General features: G+C 47.5%; 1 protein-coding gene across 1 annotated transcript in view; it reads right to left on the bottom strand.

Annotated features, from left to right (window-relative positions):
- lratd1 (LRAT domain containing 1) overlaps positions 1–143 on the bottom strand; it is a 2,284-nt gene extending 2,141 nt beyond the window's left edge. Inside the window, exon 1 of the mRNA XM_057017398.1 lies at positions 1–143. This exon is cut by the window's left edge and continues 47 nt beyond it. The gene's annotated coding sequence lies outside the window, so the exon portion shown is untranslated.
- Between the last annotated feature and the right edge of the window lie 14,614 nt (positions 144–14,757).

The raw sequence follows: 14,757 nt of genomic DNA, 5'->3' as shown, positions 1-14,757 counted from the left end.
TGCGAAGGTATGCCGGTCTTCTCCTCCCTTTCTTTCCCCTCTACAGGCACTTCACGCACTTCAAACTCCGGCCGTCGTGCGCGCTGATACTTCACTTGCTTCGGCGGCGGCTGCCTTTAAGTACCGGGACCGCTCCGCCTCGACTGGCGCACCCCGCCCACACTGGCTTCTACTGGTTTGCAGCCCGCTGTTTTATGATCAGAGCACCAATGGAAACCGCTGAGGATTCTTGTCGGTCAATCAGAGGATCCAATCAGGGTCGCGCCGGGCGGCGGGGGGCGATGGGCGGTTGTTACCGTGGCGTGGTGTTTTGTTGTGAGAGAGCTGTGGAATTCTCGACATGATCGGCACAGCGTTCGGGTTCAAGGCAACAGTCCTCCGCGATAAGGGCGTGCATATCTCCAATCCAGCATACGAGGGGAGCTCAGGCTTTTATTGGCAATAAATATTTCCTTCTATCTCAAAAGAGAGCAGAAAATCCGAGGAGCTGCTTCCTTATCGCTGCAGCGGGAGAATGTGACAAATGTGTTCCTGCCTTTTCTGCGCCTCCAGCCTCCGCGTAACTTTAATATTATTCACACACTCCATCAGCGCGTCGGCGTCGTGTTCTCGCCTCTCCGGGAAGACGGGGGTGGAGGGGGTGCTGGATGCAGGTGTGTTTCCAAGGTGTGGCCACAAAAACAAAGGAATCTGCCGTGACAATGTCGTAGTTGAGCCGCGTGAATCGATGTGATTGACGGACGCAGACGAGTGCGTTCGCGTCAGCCACAGCCTGCAGGCACCTGTGCGCTGCCCACAGCCCAGAGCCGCCTCACTCTTCCCAGCGCAGCCCTTCTCGGTGAACTCACTGTTTTTCTCCGTCTGCCTCCACATGTATTTATTTATTTATTTGTCTATTTTGTTATTATTTTTTATGTGCTGGCAGCAGCTCCTCGCAGTGTCTCTCCCAGATGGTTGCAGACTGCGGCTCTCCAGTCGCTGACACAAAAACGGGCCCTGTTCTTTTGTTTCCACCGGTGGCAGGCAGAGAGGACACCGTGTTGTTTTTATGTAGGTGAGATACATTTGTGCAGACGTAGACCCCCCCCACCACCACCACCCACCCTCCCCAACACACACACAGAAACACAGACAGGCTCTTGGTGTATCTGCACTTACAGTACATTTACCTTGCAACAGCACAAACTCCTGTGAGCCTCTCAGTGTTTCTCAAACACACTTAATCATATATTCAGCCTGTTTAATCATAGAGGGTGAGGGCAGGACTGGAATTACTCAATAAGTGGATATATTTCTGTTCTCTGTTTCCATAATCATATACATTGCTACCCAATACATTGTAAAACAGCCTTCAGACTCACGTTTAAGCTCAGTTTATTCAATCAGATCTGCGCGACCCACATAAATGTCCATTCTAATCGCTTCCTAGAATGTTTACGATGCAATAGTCCCACTCAAGCAGCAGCGCACACCTTCAGCACCTGAAAGTCATTTGTTAGGTTCAATTAAAGGCCCTTTTTAAAAGTCTGTAAAGAAGCCAATGTTTAAATGTGATGTTTTTCAATCCTCAACTCAGTCAAACCTGCTCCAAACTATATTTGAATGACCTCACATCACTTCCCTTTCAAAGATCCAGCCTTGGCCACTGAATGACTCATTAAAACTCGGATGTTTGGAAGGGTTCTGATCCAGGTGTGTGGTTTCCTGCAGCCAGAACCAATCAAAAATCTCCTGCCACATTTTGCTGTGTTTTCGGAGCTGATAACTGGCAATTCCCTGTGAAAAAGGGAAAAAAACAAAATCTGCTGCAGGCCGATGTTGGCACGAATGCATGAGGTCACAAGTTAAATGAAGTTGAGACAGAGCCTGCGATGAGGCAACAGGGCATTTAAGAGCCAGTTAACAGGAACAAACCTTGAGCAGAACCCTGCTGCGTGAGGACAGACGGGTAGAAAACGGAAACAAATAGATTGCTAATGAATAAAAGAAAAGACTCCATAGATCCGATAGTTCTGCTACAGCACGTACAGGAGCCTCGTTAGCAGGCAGGACTGTAAACGATGAGACACAGACAGTTACGGCGCACGCGCGTGCACGGAAGGTGTCATCTTGATTGAAGAATTTATTGTCAGTACTTACAGAACAGACAAACAAGCACGTCTTGATTGTTTTTTCTGGTTTAGGTTGGATCAAAACGACAGCTAACATATGTTTGTTCACTTTCACGCTGAATAACTTTGCTGTCGGCCTGTTTATATTCTCCGGCTCGGCTGTGGGGACGCTGCTATTTATCTTTTCTGAGTTACCAGAAGCTGAAGAGCGGCTGCACGGTGTCGCTGCGGCGGGACTCCGACAATGGTCACTTTACGTGACTGACCTTCCAGCTTCTAACTGTGGTCTCTTTCTCCATCGCTGATCCGCGCTATTATCACAGGGTAACACACCAGCTCAGTTCTCACACTCTATTTGGGGTATTTGGGGATGTAGGCTTTTTTGTTTTTTCTTTTCTAGCTTAAAACCTACTCCAAAAGTTCATGTACTTTAATTGAAAGTTCTTTTCTCCAGCTTCAAAACCCTGGTTTGTAGCCAGACAATCACACATGGCACAAAGTTGTCCCAAGACATGGTTTAATTCAGCGAGGGGGAGGATTGTGGGGGGGGGGGCTTGAATGGTTTCGTCACGAATTCCTTCCTCTGCCAGTGCGAAGAATTGAATTGGCAAACGTCGTTCTGTGGCGCCAGTTCCAATAGCATTCCTCCCTGCTCGTGCCATTGTAATACGTAACATTCATCTGCTGCGTGTGTGTGTGTGTGTGTGTGTGTGTCCTTCCGCCACAATGGTCCCTCTGCGAGACAGGACAGTGGATTTGAAGTTAGAAATGGAGGATATCCATCTGTTTTATCTGTTGAGCTCAGGTCACCCAGAACATTCTGTGCGGCATCATAAAACAGAGCCTATTCTTCTGATGGAGCCCAATTCTTTTGTCTATACGTTCCTCCTGCGTGTGTGTGTGTGTGTGTGTGCATCCGTCTCCTGCAGAGAAGCAGGTCTTCCGTCAGGTCTTATCAGCTCTCCTCAGACTGCGGACTGCGGCTCATTCAGAGACCGAGGTCTGACACATCTGAGGCCCATCGACGTGGCGGTGAATGTTAACTTCAGGTTCGGCTCCTCTCCATCTTCCACTTCTCAACCCAGAAAAAGTCTTGCGAGTGTGTTGGAGCGCACGAGGCCTCCTGCACTTACAGGGCAGCTACCACGGCGTCAGCAAACCTTTCATTTTCTAAATATGCTTCACGTCCTGCACAGAATGGCTGCAGTAATGGAGCTTTTCTGCAGCCAAACTGCCGCTGAATCCGACCATATGTGGACGTTTTGGAGGCCAAAGTACTAATTAATAAAAATTGCGCTGTTCTACCCGAAGTGAAGGTCTTTCTACCACAGCGGAGCACAAATTTAGTGCAATTAACTTCAGCAGACGCGTTTGTTTTCCCGCATCTCCTCCTCGTTCTATCAGCTTTCACACTTGGGCCCTTTTGGCGCTGGATGACAGTCTCGAAATTCTAATGTTGGTTGCCCAAAACTAAAAAAGAAAGCAAGAAACAGAGAAATTTTGGGCACTAAATTTTGCCCCTTTTGCCTCTTTGATCTTTATTTTTAGCTCTTACACTTCTTACCAAAGGGCTCCTCTACTGATATTGAGTAATGAAGTATTTTTGAGGCTTTGAATTAGCTCCTGATCTGCTCGGCTGTAATTAATCTTTATTTCTTTAAAGGTGCTTGATGCTGCTCGTCCTTTCTGACAGCAGTGCAGCCATTCTGCCAAGTTCCAAATCCCCGCGCTTCGTTCCGTTTCCTCTCCGTCTGTCTGTCTCGTCCCTGTCGGTGGAGTCCATTGGTATGCGGTGGGGGGTGGGTGGGGGGGGGGAGTGGTGGGGTTTGCAAGGGAAGGATAAAGCTATAATCAGTGCCAATGAAACGGCTCTGTCCCAAAGCACAAATGTGCCAGCATCAGCAGCAGCTCCAGACCGTGTGTGCTGGTGCGTGAGCGCATGTGTGCGTCAGTGTTTGAGGGGGAAAGTCAGAAAGGTCAGACAGAGGTCATTTTCTTGCAAGCGAAATGTCACCCCACCCCATCCCCCCATCCCCCCCCACCACCCCCTTTGTGCAGTTGATGGCTGCAACAGCAGCATCGCTATCAAAAGACCAAAGTCAGCTCCTGGTTTTTAAAAGGAGGGCGTCTCTGTCTGGATGGAAATGAACGGGAGGAGTGTTCTTCATTGTAGGGACGTGTGTCAGGCTCATTAGCGTCTGTTAGTGGATCTTTGCTTTACGCCGGTGCAACTTGAGTGAAATTTACAAGCGTAAGGGGGGAAAATGCAAGTGGATGCTTACACATTCGCCACCGGGAAGCTAGCAATTGAACAAAGATCACAAACTAGAAAAACATTTGCTCCATTGGAAAAAGGAAAAAGTATCTCAAGTCCTAAATTGTCTAAAACCCACTGAGTGCAGCGCCGACAAACAGCCGCTGGTGCCGATGAGCGAGATCACAAGCTTCCAGATGGCCAAGGTCACGTTGATAGCGCGGTGACTCACGTCACGAAACACCGGCGTTAAAAGCAAAACTAAGAACACATAAAAGCGGGACACGCTTGGTTGTCCATGCTTGGTTGTCCACGCCTGGCTCAGGGGCCTTGGGTTTGGCAGAACTCTGTGAAGAACACTTTCTTCCACCCTGGTGTTTCTTTAATGTGTTAAAAGGTTTAAAGGTTGGAGTCAAGATCACGGAAACAATAACAAATGGACTTTTTACTGTCTGAAACACAGATGGATGCAGGAACAAGCTGGTTTCCCTCATCTCGGCTCCCTTATCGGGGTTGAGTTGGCTTGGATTTGCTGGTCGGGATGTGTGTGTGTGTGAGGGTGTGTGTGGGGGGGGGTCGCCTATTATCAGTCGCTGCGGGCCTTTCTGACGGCGAGCGCCTGTGTTCTTTGTGTCCTTCCCACCTTCTGCTTAATGCCTAACCTGCACAGCACAGGAGATTTACAGAATAATTTACTGATTTATTAGATTAGAGTGGGAAAAGGTGGCTGTGGCAGTTAGATCCAGACTCGGCTAAAAGGATCTAGCAAATTTAACCAAAAATATTTTGCTACTACAGAATCGGACTGGAATAATAACTTGTTTCCTGTTGCTTTAATACAGAACTGATTTCCCGCTGAGCCGCATCTCTCCTTGGACCTCCACAGCGGGGAAAGCACAAGTGTTATCGCCTCCCGAGTTAAATTAATTTAAGCCAGCATGTATTTACTCGCCTTGATTCTGCACCTCCCGCACAAGGACATCACATCCCCTTTGGGAGACGCTTTTGTGGCGGCTGTGCTGAAGACTGTTGTTGCTGGGAAATGCACAGCGCGCAGCTTTGGCAGAGGAGTGAAGGCGTTGATGATAAGATTGGTCATGACTGACGCCAGCCGCTCTGCCCAACTCACTGATAAGGCCCTTTTCTGAAAAACCCGAGCCCTCACAAGGTACGCGGCGGCTAACTGCCCGTGGACCCACACGGCCTGGAACCACAACACAGAGCCGCCTTTGTTTAAGACGACTTTGTGCTCTTTTAATTGCTGCTGCGGCGGCTGCTGCATTCACTCAGCCGGCTTGTGACTGGCTCATGGGCTGACCTGAGGGCCGCCTTCTAAAGGTTGTGTTGAGTTTCTTTCAGTGTGTGCGTGGGATTGTCAAGTGTGTATTTGCCACATCATCATGTGACTGCCTAATCTGCTATCAAACAGTCCTGAAAACATTTGCCTCCAAAAATGGCTGCCTTGCTGTGGTGTGTGTGTGTGTGTGTGTGTGTGTGTGTGTGTGTGTGTGTGTGTGTGAGAGATGATGTAGCAGGGTCAAATCAGGGGCAAGGTAGAACATATTTGTTGTGGACTGCAGGATACTTGCACACACACACACACACACACACACACACACACACACAGATAGATTAAAGGCAGACCAGGGTTTGGGAATTACCAATATGTCATGTAAAGTTGCAATAGTTACGTTGCAATCTCTCCTCCAGGGTCCGCGAGTGGTTCAGTAATAAGTCAGAAGGTGCACGAGTGATATCCAGGGCGGCCTCGAGAGCTCAGCATGACAACTCTACTAAACACTAGTGTGGAACCTACGCACAAACACAGCGAAATGGTTGTAAAAAGATAAACAGGAAAGGTTGTAGGAGACATCTAATTTTCTTTTGAATACCACACGGCCATTTTTATTCCACAGAAGCAGATTACTCTCATTTTCCTGGAGTCCTGGAACCACACTTGTCTCCATTTGTTTGACAAACATGGGTGAAGCACTTTCAACGTCTAAGAATTGTGTTTGCCTCCTCCAACAGAAGAGGTGAAATGAAATGAGAGCATCTGCTCTAGAAACGTATCGCATCAGCGGAGCAGAGACGGAGCAACTACCCCTGGAAGGGTTTTACATGACTGACGAGGCAACGGTTGCTCCCAGAGTATCCCGAGGAAAACCCGAACCGTGGTTGTTGGATTTGTCCTTCGATGCCTCCCTGAAGGATCCAGAGGCAGAGGTGCTGGATTCACATCTGTGAGTAAACAGCAGAGCTGGTCTCTGAGAGGTCAGGGACGGAGGTCATGACCTCTGAGAGGTCAGGGACGGAGGTCATGGCCTCTGAGAGGTCAGGGACGGAGGTCATGGCCTCTGAGAGGTCAGGGACGGAGGTCATAACCGACAGCCTTAATAATCCACATGAAGACATGCGCATATTTGCATCCACAGACGAGCTACTCCCCCCCCACCCCCCAATACCAGGAAACCGTGAGCGTGCATCAACCCTTGACCCCGTGGACGCGCGATACCGACCAAGCGTTTTCCTCCTGATTTTTCCTCTTGGTACGCTCCTGTTCTCCTCTGATCCCACCTCCAATCTCCACTGATTGCTTTTCAATAACATTATTCACTTTTTATTGCCACAGCCTTTTTTAATCAGACCCAATTTCGTATCTTTCTCTCTCTCTCTCTCTCTCTCTCTCTCTCTCTCTCTCTCTCTCTCTCCCTTCCTTTTCTGTTTGCTTCTTGCTTGTGAATTCTTTCTCTCCCCCTGCTGACATTTCCAGTCAATAATCTCAGGGTGTACCATGTGCTTTGAATCTAAAAGAGCTCTGCCTTTTGCATTTCTCTTCCCTGCTCGCCAGCTTCCTACGTCCATTTCTTTCCTCTCAGATCTCTCGGAGCTACACCCTGGTGTGCAAACCCATCAATTTCTCCATATTTTTTAAACTTTCTCCTTCCCTTTTTTCTCTCCTACCTGTAAAGGAGATATTTTGAATTGAGGGAGAATGAGAATAAGGTCAGTAAATGACTTAATAAAAGCCATTTTCGCGCTTTAAAAGGCAGCAGTGTTTCCCTTTCCACGAGTCCGTTCTCTGGTGTGAAAAGCGCTATGAAAACATTAGCCCTCCTCACACCTGAGCAGAGGGATCTGCATTTACCTTGATTACTACATGATTTTTCCAAGAAGAGCTGTGGCCAATGTGCACGTGTTGGGGACAGGAAACACCTGCCAGGTTATTATCTGTATGAACCGCAGTGGTCCCGGCGCTGCATCCTCTGATAACGTGTCCGAAAAACTGTTTAAAGGAGAATTCAAATCCTCCAGACAGATGAGGAGAAGGAGGAGGAGACCCAGGAAGTGGCTTGTGCGGCTGTACCGTAAAATTCCTTTAAAATGATTGTATCAAAGTTTCCTCAATGGCTAAAGTAATTTGTTTTCCAATCAAAGTCGCTGGAACTGCGGAGAACAGCCAGCATTTTCCTCTTGGATTGCTGAGGAGGAAAAACAAAGTTTGATTTAAGTGGTAAAACTGCTGCCTTGCTGGCCGTGTGCTCCTGCACGACAATTAGGTTACATTTCCTGTCTCCTCATCGTGTCCAAGCGGACCGAATAACCATCATCTGGGTCTCGGTGGCGACAGAAATTTGAAATAAAGGAAGGTTTGCAACAGCACTGAGGGCATCCCTGGTGTTTTACTGTTTTACTCTCCTCTCCACGGTGCTGGAGTCCCTGATGGTTACGGCTTCATGCTGAGGTTGCATCTGCATAGAGTGTTGATGATTTAGAATAGAGCTACATTTGTGACTGTCTCATTAGCATTTGCATAAATCCTGTCCTCCTCCAGATCAATGTTGTTAGGGCAAAAACGATGACAAAAATGCCACTGTGGGGTACAAACCCACATCGTCTGCATAGGTGGTGAACAGGGCCCTCCGGTGGATCCACTTTGACGCGTCTCCTCCGTGTTTCCTGCAGTATTCTCCAATGCACATGCTAACAAGCTACCTCCAGGCTCAGCGAGTACACGCTTGAGCAAAACCCCTCAGCAGGGGGCAGAGGACTGTCACGCTCACCTACATCCGTGTTGGGGTCTGAATCCGAGGTCTCACCGTCAGTCCCTCACGTGGAATACATCCACTTTAATGAGGAGACGAGGCAGCGTGTTGCCTTGCACGCTTACACACACATGATCCTTGTGGGAACCACAACGCAGATCTGCAGCTCCATATTTTCTTACCCTGTCGACCGTGTGACATTTAACCAGCACAGCCCAGAAAAATGCAGGCCCTCTCTCCTTCAAGCGCTGCTTTGCCACACAGGATCTTTCCGAGAACCCCCGGCAGCCTGCACCAGGCACGGTGTGAAGAATCCCGTGAGGATTGAGGCTCTGCCTCCTCCCACGAGAACATGCTCCTTAAAGAATTCCTGCTACCGCTCACCTAGTTTGGATTTACAGTCTGACAGCTTGAACACAACCAGCAGATGCTGCAGAGGCCAAGTCCTCCTTCACACGCCTCCTAAGTGGCAGCCTTCCTGCTTTATGGTTGAATCCAATTAGGATGCTTTCAGAAAGCTTCTCTCAAGGTTCTGCTGTTGTATTTAGCTGTGTTTTCCTCTCGGAGGGCACGGCTGTATGTTAGCATCAACAGGAACACGCTGAACATTCTGACCGTTGTTCTTCTGTCTGTTGGCCCCCGATAACACTCTCCATGTGGTCCCGCCTGTCGTTCCCATTGATGGATCGTGATGAGTCCTCTGTATTCTATTCATATTTCAGTACGGCTGGCTGGTGGACATTTATTATGCAGGTACAAGATGGCTGCTAGACAGTTTTCTTTACTGCACCTCCCTCGTGAATATGTTTACAGATGAGTGTGTGAGGGACGGTACAAGCTCGGCTGCGTCTAACACGTTTCCTACTCTTATTTTCGGCTGTTTGTTTTTGCTTTAACAATGTGAGATCGGGCCGACGTTCTGTCCGTTGTCACACAATAACTCTCTTTTTTCCCTCCGTCCCGCGTCCCACCTTCCCATCTCTGTCAGCTTCTTCCTTTGATTTTCTTTCTGTGATTTTCTCTCCGTGCCAGGCGGCGGCTGCCACGCGTCTCACTGTCGCTCGGTTCAGCCGGGCTGCGGCCCGCGCTACTGTATGCATATGCAATTTAATTACCGATGCTCGCCGCTGACAGCTAGTTCAGCTCTGTATGGATCTCTGCTTCTTTGGAATATCCCTGGAGAAACTGTCTTGTGTGTGCAGAATGTTAAGGTGTCTGTGTGCTGAGCTGTCGTCAGTCGGTGGTTGGGTAAACACAGGCTGGTGCTACATGTTGGGATGCGGCAAGTTTTTTTTCTCAACTTTTTCTTCGCGTCGGTTGTAGTTTGACCCCTCTGACGCTCGTCAACTCAGCTGAATGATCAGAGTAAATGACTTTCCCTCCCTAAAGGTTGACTCTCTCTGCTTTTGCTAACTTTTAATTAATTTTCCTAAATTTGGTGAAGACAATGTTGGTCCCAACAGGATGAATCACTATATCTGACAGGATTTTATGGGGGTATGTAGCTTGTACGCCGTCTATACTCTGATAACAGCAAACACACCAACTCTTTACTCAGAATAAACCTGCAGCCAGGACTGCGATGTGACACTGTGTGTCATGATTTTGCACATCCATCTCTTTTAACTTGAAAAATTACAACACTTTCTTTCACCTTTGTGTATCTCATCTATATCTCACTTTTAACGCCGATGCTAATTTAATAATGAAATTGGTTTGATGGCTCCACTGCCAAAGTGCTAAATGCTTTGAAAGTAACACTGTGGTGACCTCTTAAACTGATCAGAAGAAGAAGAATCAATAGAGTGATTACATGTTCTAAATAAGATCAGCTCCATATGGTGAGGTCTGCTGGACTCCAGACCTGGTGCCATGAGCCAGGTTGGCTTGATGTGCTGGAAATTGGATTATAAACTCCAACTCCATATTTTCTCATCTGACTGACAACGGCTTTAAAAGTCTAAATCCAGGACCACGATCTGATTCTGATCCTATCTATTAAAAGTCCAGTCTCTGCAGAAATCCACTCCAGAGTCGGTGCGGACTAAAGCTTTTCGATTGGAACAATCAGAAGATTTCAGCTTTTTTAAAGAAAAGAGGCAGATGGTCAATTTGGGAAATCTGAGCTCCTCTAAACATTTACTTAGCGAGATGTGCTCTACAGACCCCTTGCTGCTATTTTCATCATCATTAGTTGAGTTCTGTTTTCAGCTGCCTTTGTGATCTGTCAGAAGAATCATGTTTAAAAAACGGTGCAGGAAAACTACAAAAAGTCCACCATCACCACCGATCCATCCACTTCAGGCATGCAAAATCAAAGCAAGGGCAACTGTGCTAACCACTGGGTTATCATGCTAACCCATGGTTTAGCAGTCAAGACGGGAAAGACATTTTCATTATCTTTTCTCATGCTGGACATTTCCTGTATGTGTATGTGATTTGTGTTGTTAGTGATGGACGGGTGAATTGATAACTAATCACACATAATCCTAGTTCTTTGGCAGTCTCCATTATTACAAATTCCAAGATCCCACTTTTGCTGTTTTTAAAATCTCAGCCTCGGGTTGATGGTTGAAGCCCTTCTGAGTGCCAGTGTTATTCATTTCTGCTTGATTAGTTGGTAATTCTGGTCAGCACACTATAATTTTCAGCCTATTTCTAGAGGTCGGAACCAATGTAGCTGTATATTTTCATCAAAAAGTCCAGCTGAATGTTCCAGCGTTAAACACTGGTTCATCACTGACCCCCCCACCAAGCCGGCTTCGTTACTGTTTCATTAGTGACACATCAGAAAAGGCCAGTTTTGGTCGGCGGCTTTTGCGCTTTTCATTAGACACCACGCTGCTGATGCTGTAGCTCATTTCCTTCTTACTGTCAAAGCTTTGCTTGCATTAACACCTCGCCTGCCAAAGGCTCTTTTTAAACAGCTTGTTTTTATTCATCCGTGCTAACTTTGTGTACTTTTATAAACCACAAATCTGCTCTGATTTCAGCTATTTTGTTGGAGTGGCTACAATGATTATTGTCGCCTTCACCAACACGCGGAACAAAACCCCTCTTATTGGATTCTTCGCGTCGGGCTGCAATATGAACATTTTCCATCATATCAAATATCTGTATATCACCCCCCCCACCACCACCACCTGGGGATCGTCACTTCATTTCGCGGCTCTTCCTGTGGGCGTTTGTGTGCATGTGCTGAAGCGTGGCAGATAGCTAATCTCCCTATTTCATCATGTAAATATAACCGTGGTTTCGGGCTTTCCGTGTTTCGCAGAAAGGTCGACATCCTGGGTCCTGTGCCTTCAGATGACACCCGCCCACACACGCAACGAATATTTGGTGGCATGGTTCAAAGGAGCGCCGGCCGTTCGCGTCAATTATGTGGAAGTGCGCTCACGCCATTCTTTGCTCGCAACAGGCACGGATGAGGGGGGCAGCTCCATTTGTCTGGGTGGCTCGCATATTTCCTGCTTTGGTGCACTCATGTTGGCCCCTCCACCAGCCAACAACAGCACCAAAAAAAACTATTCCACAAGCATGACAATGTAAGAAGGAGCGAAGCTAGGCTATACTGTCGGTGGCGAGATCACAGCGTGGGGCCGTGGTGAGGCTCTGCATGGATGGGGCGGTTCACCTCGGAGTGAGATCCAAGATGACAAGCAAGAAAAAAACAACCCAAAACAAAACTGTGCCAGACAACAGAGTCTAACTGACAACGTGGAAAGATGCAGCGGAAAATAACGAGTTCTGGGGAAGGACAGGGAAATAAACAATGATCAAAGCAGGCGCGATGCTGGGGAATAATGTGAAGCCCTCCTCCCAGACGTTCGTTTGTAAGAGGAGCAGCAGCGAGGGGTTCCGATGAGTTCTACTAGAAGCAACTAAAAGGTTTAAATATGCAGGAAATATGGTGGCGATTCCCTTCAGGTTCTCAGGACTGCTGCTGATTAAAGGGCTGCTGCATCGTTGTTTTCTGATGAGGAGATATCCAGAAGATCTTTAGGTAACACAGGAAGTAGCGTCTGATGGTGCTGGAGATGACAGATGAACACGCTGCCACCCAAAAGCCTACAGGGACAATAATAATGCTGTAATATTGTAAGATTATCAAAATGCACCAACAGACGTCTCCGCACTCCATCCCATCCTCAAGGGTCCTTTATAGTGGCGGGCAGGCTAACGTGCTCCTCCCATTTTATTTCTTTTTAGGGAAACAGGCCTCTAATGTGCACAAAGATTATATTTACAGTGCTTTCTTTTGTATTTTAAAGGAGGTTTTCACGCTGCTGACGTTTATGTCAGGAAAGCGGCCTTACATCCATTTACTGTGATTTTACTACAATAAGAGTATGTGGATGTTTTCATAAACAGCAGCTTTAGAAGAACCCTGTCAGATCACGTTACCATGACGATGTGGAAACCATGTCAACAGTGAAAGTGAGTATTTTCAGAAGGCTGTGTTGGAGTTTAATGTTTTTTTACTGCAATACTGTTACAGTTGTAAGGAGTCAGCAACTGGAGCCCCCTGCTGGTAGGCTGCATTAACACAAGTCTTTACTCTTCACTGTACTGGAGATTAGTCCATTATCCATCGTCTCTGCTTCATCATGGATGGATGGATGAAGGATAAAACAGGGTCGAAGCCAAGGTGCAACACATCTCCAGCAGAAGGTGCAACACATCTCCAGCAGAAGGTGCAACACATCTCCAACACAAGGTGCAACACATCTCCAGCACAAGGTGCAACACATCTCCAGCAGAAGGTGCAACACATCTCCAGCACAAGGTGCAACAATCTCCAGCACAAGGTGCAACACATCTCCAGCAGAAGGTGCAACACATCTCCAGCACAAGGTGCAACACATCTCCAGCACAAGGTGCAACACATCTCCAACACAGGTGCAACACATCTCCAGCACAAGGTGCAACACATCTCCAACACAAGGTGCAACACATCTCCAGCACAAGGTGCAACACATCTCCAGCACAAGGTGCAACACATCTCCAGCACAAGGTGCAACACATCTCCAGCACAAGGTGCAACACATCTCCAACACAAGGTGCAACACATCTCCAGCACAAGGTGCAACACATCTCCAACACAAGGTGCAACACATCTCCAGCACAAGGTGCAACACATCTCCAGCAGAAGGTGCAACACATCTCCAACACAAGGTGCAACACATCTCCAGCACAAGGTGTAACACATCTCCAGCACAAGGTGCAACACATCTCCAACACAAGGTGCAACACATCTCCAGCACAAGGTGTAACACATCTCCAGCACAAGGTGCAACACATCTCCAGCACAAGGTGCAACACATCTCCAGCACAAGGTGCAACACATCTCCAGCACAAGGTGCAACACATCTCCAACACAAGGTGCAACAATCTCCAGCACAAGGTGCAACACATCTCCAACACAAGGTGCAACACATCTCCAGCACAAGGTGCAACACATCTCCAGCACAAGGTGCAACACATCTCCAACACAAGGTGCAACACATCTCCAGCACAAGGTGCAACACATCTCCAACACAAGGTGCAACACATCTCCAGCAGGGGAGGCCTGCTTCTTCTTTGCATTCAGGATGCGTTGGTGTCCCTTCATCTCCCTTTTCTTCCCTTTTTGACTCTTTTCTTGGTCAGAATCCAGGTTTTTTGAGGCACCTAACAACAGCTGTACGACCTGGTCATAAAGTAGCTCTTTAAACAACAGTTATCCACTCATTCAACTTTTAATCTAATATTACCCTCTATCCTCCTCTGGGGTGAAAGGTCATCGCCAACAGCCTAAAGTTCTACATCCTTCAAGAACGTTGTGCCGGCAGTCGAGCAAAGAGCCTCTTTAACATCAAAACTTTGATATAGACGGACGAGGCGGCAGAGCTAATGGTGACATACGACACCGGCTCCATAACTTTGATCGCTCATTTTATCGTTGTCTATCGTGCAGGAATTTCAATTACAACTCATAATTTAGGACAGCAATTTGTCAACATATGCTGCCTCATCAATCTCTCACAGGGTTTTCCATTATGTATTTCACGCCCTCGCTTAATGTGTGTAGCTCAGGGGTGAGCGGAGTGGTTGGCGAGGATGCGTTCAGCTTATTTTTCATTTTAGTAACTCACTTTTCTGATCTGGCACTCGGCTCATCATTCTCGATCTCCCTGGTCCTCCTGGGTAAAGGAGAGCATTCCGCCTCCATTAGCTGTAATTAAATAAACCGTAGAGAGTTATATCTTTGCAGACGCGCTTATTTGCCACATTTAAGGACGGTTTAAATAAACGGAGGAAGAGTAAATCTTGAGTGCGGGAGCTTTTATCCTGGTGACAGCAG

This window comes from Takifugu flavidus, chromosome 19 (assembly GCF_003711565.1).
Source record: "Takifugu flavidus isolate HTHZ2018 chromosome 19, ASM371156v2, whole genome shotgun sequence".
NCBI lineage: Eukaryota > Metazoa > Chordata > Actinopteri > Tetraodontiformes > Tetraodontidae > Takifugu > Takifugu flavidus.
Note: the sequence above shows the minus strand (reverse complement) of the source record. Positions and strands in the feature narration are given on the sequence as shown.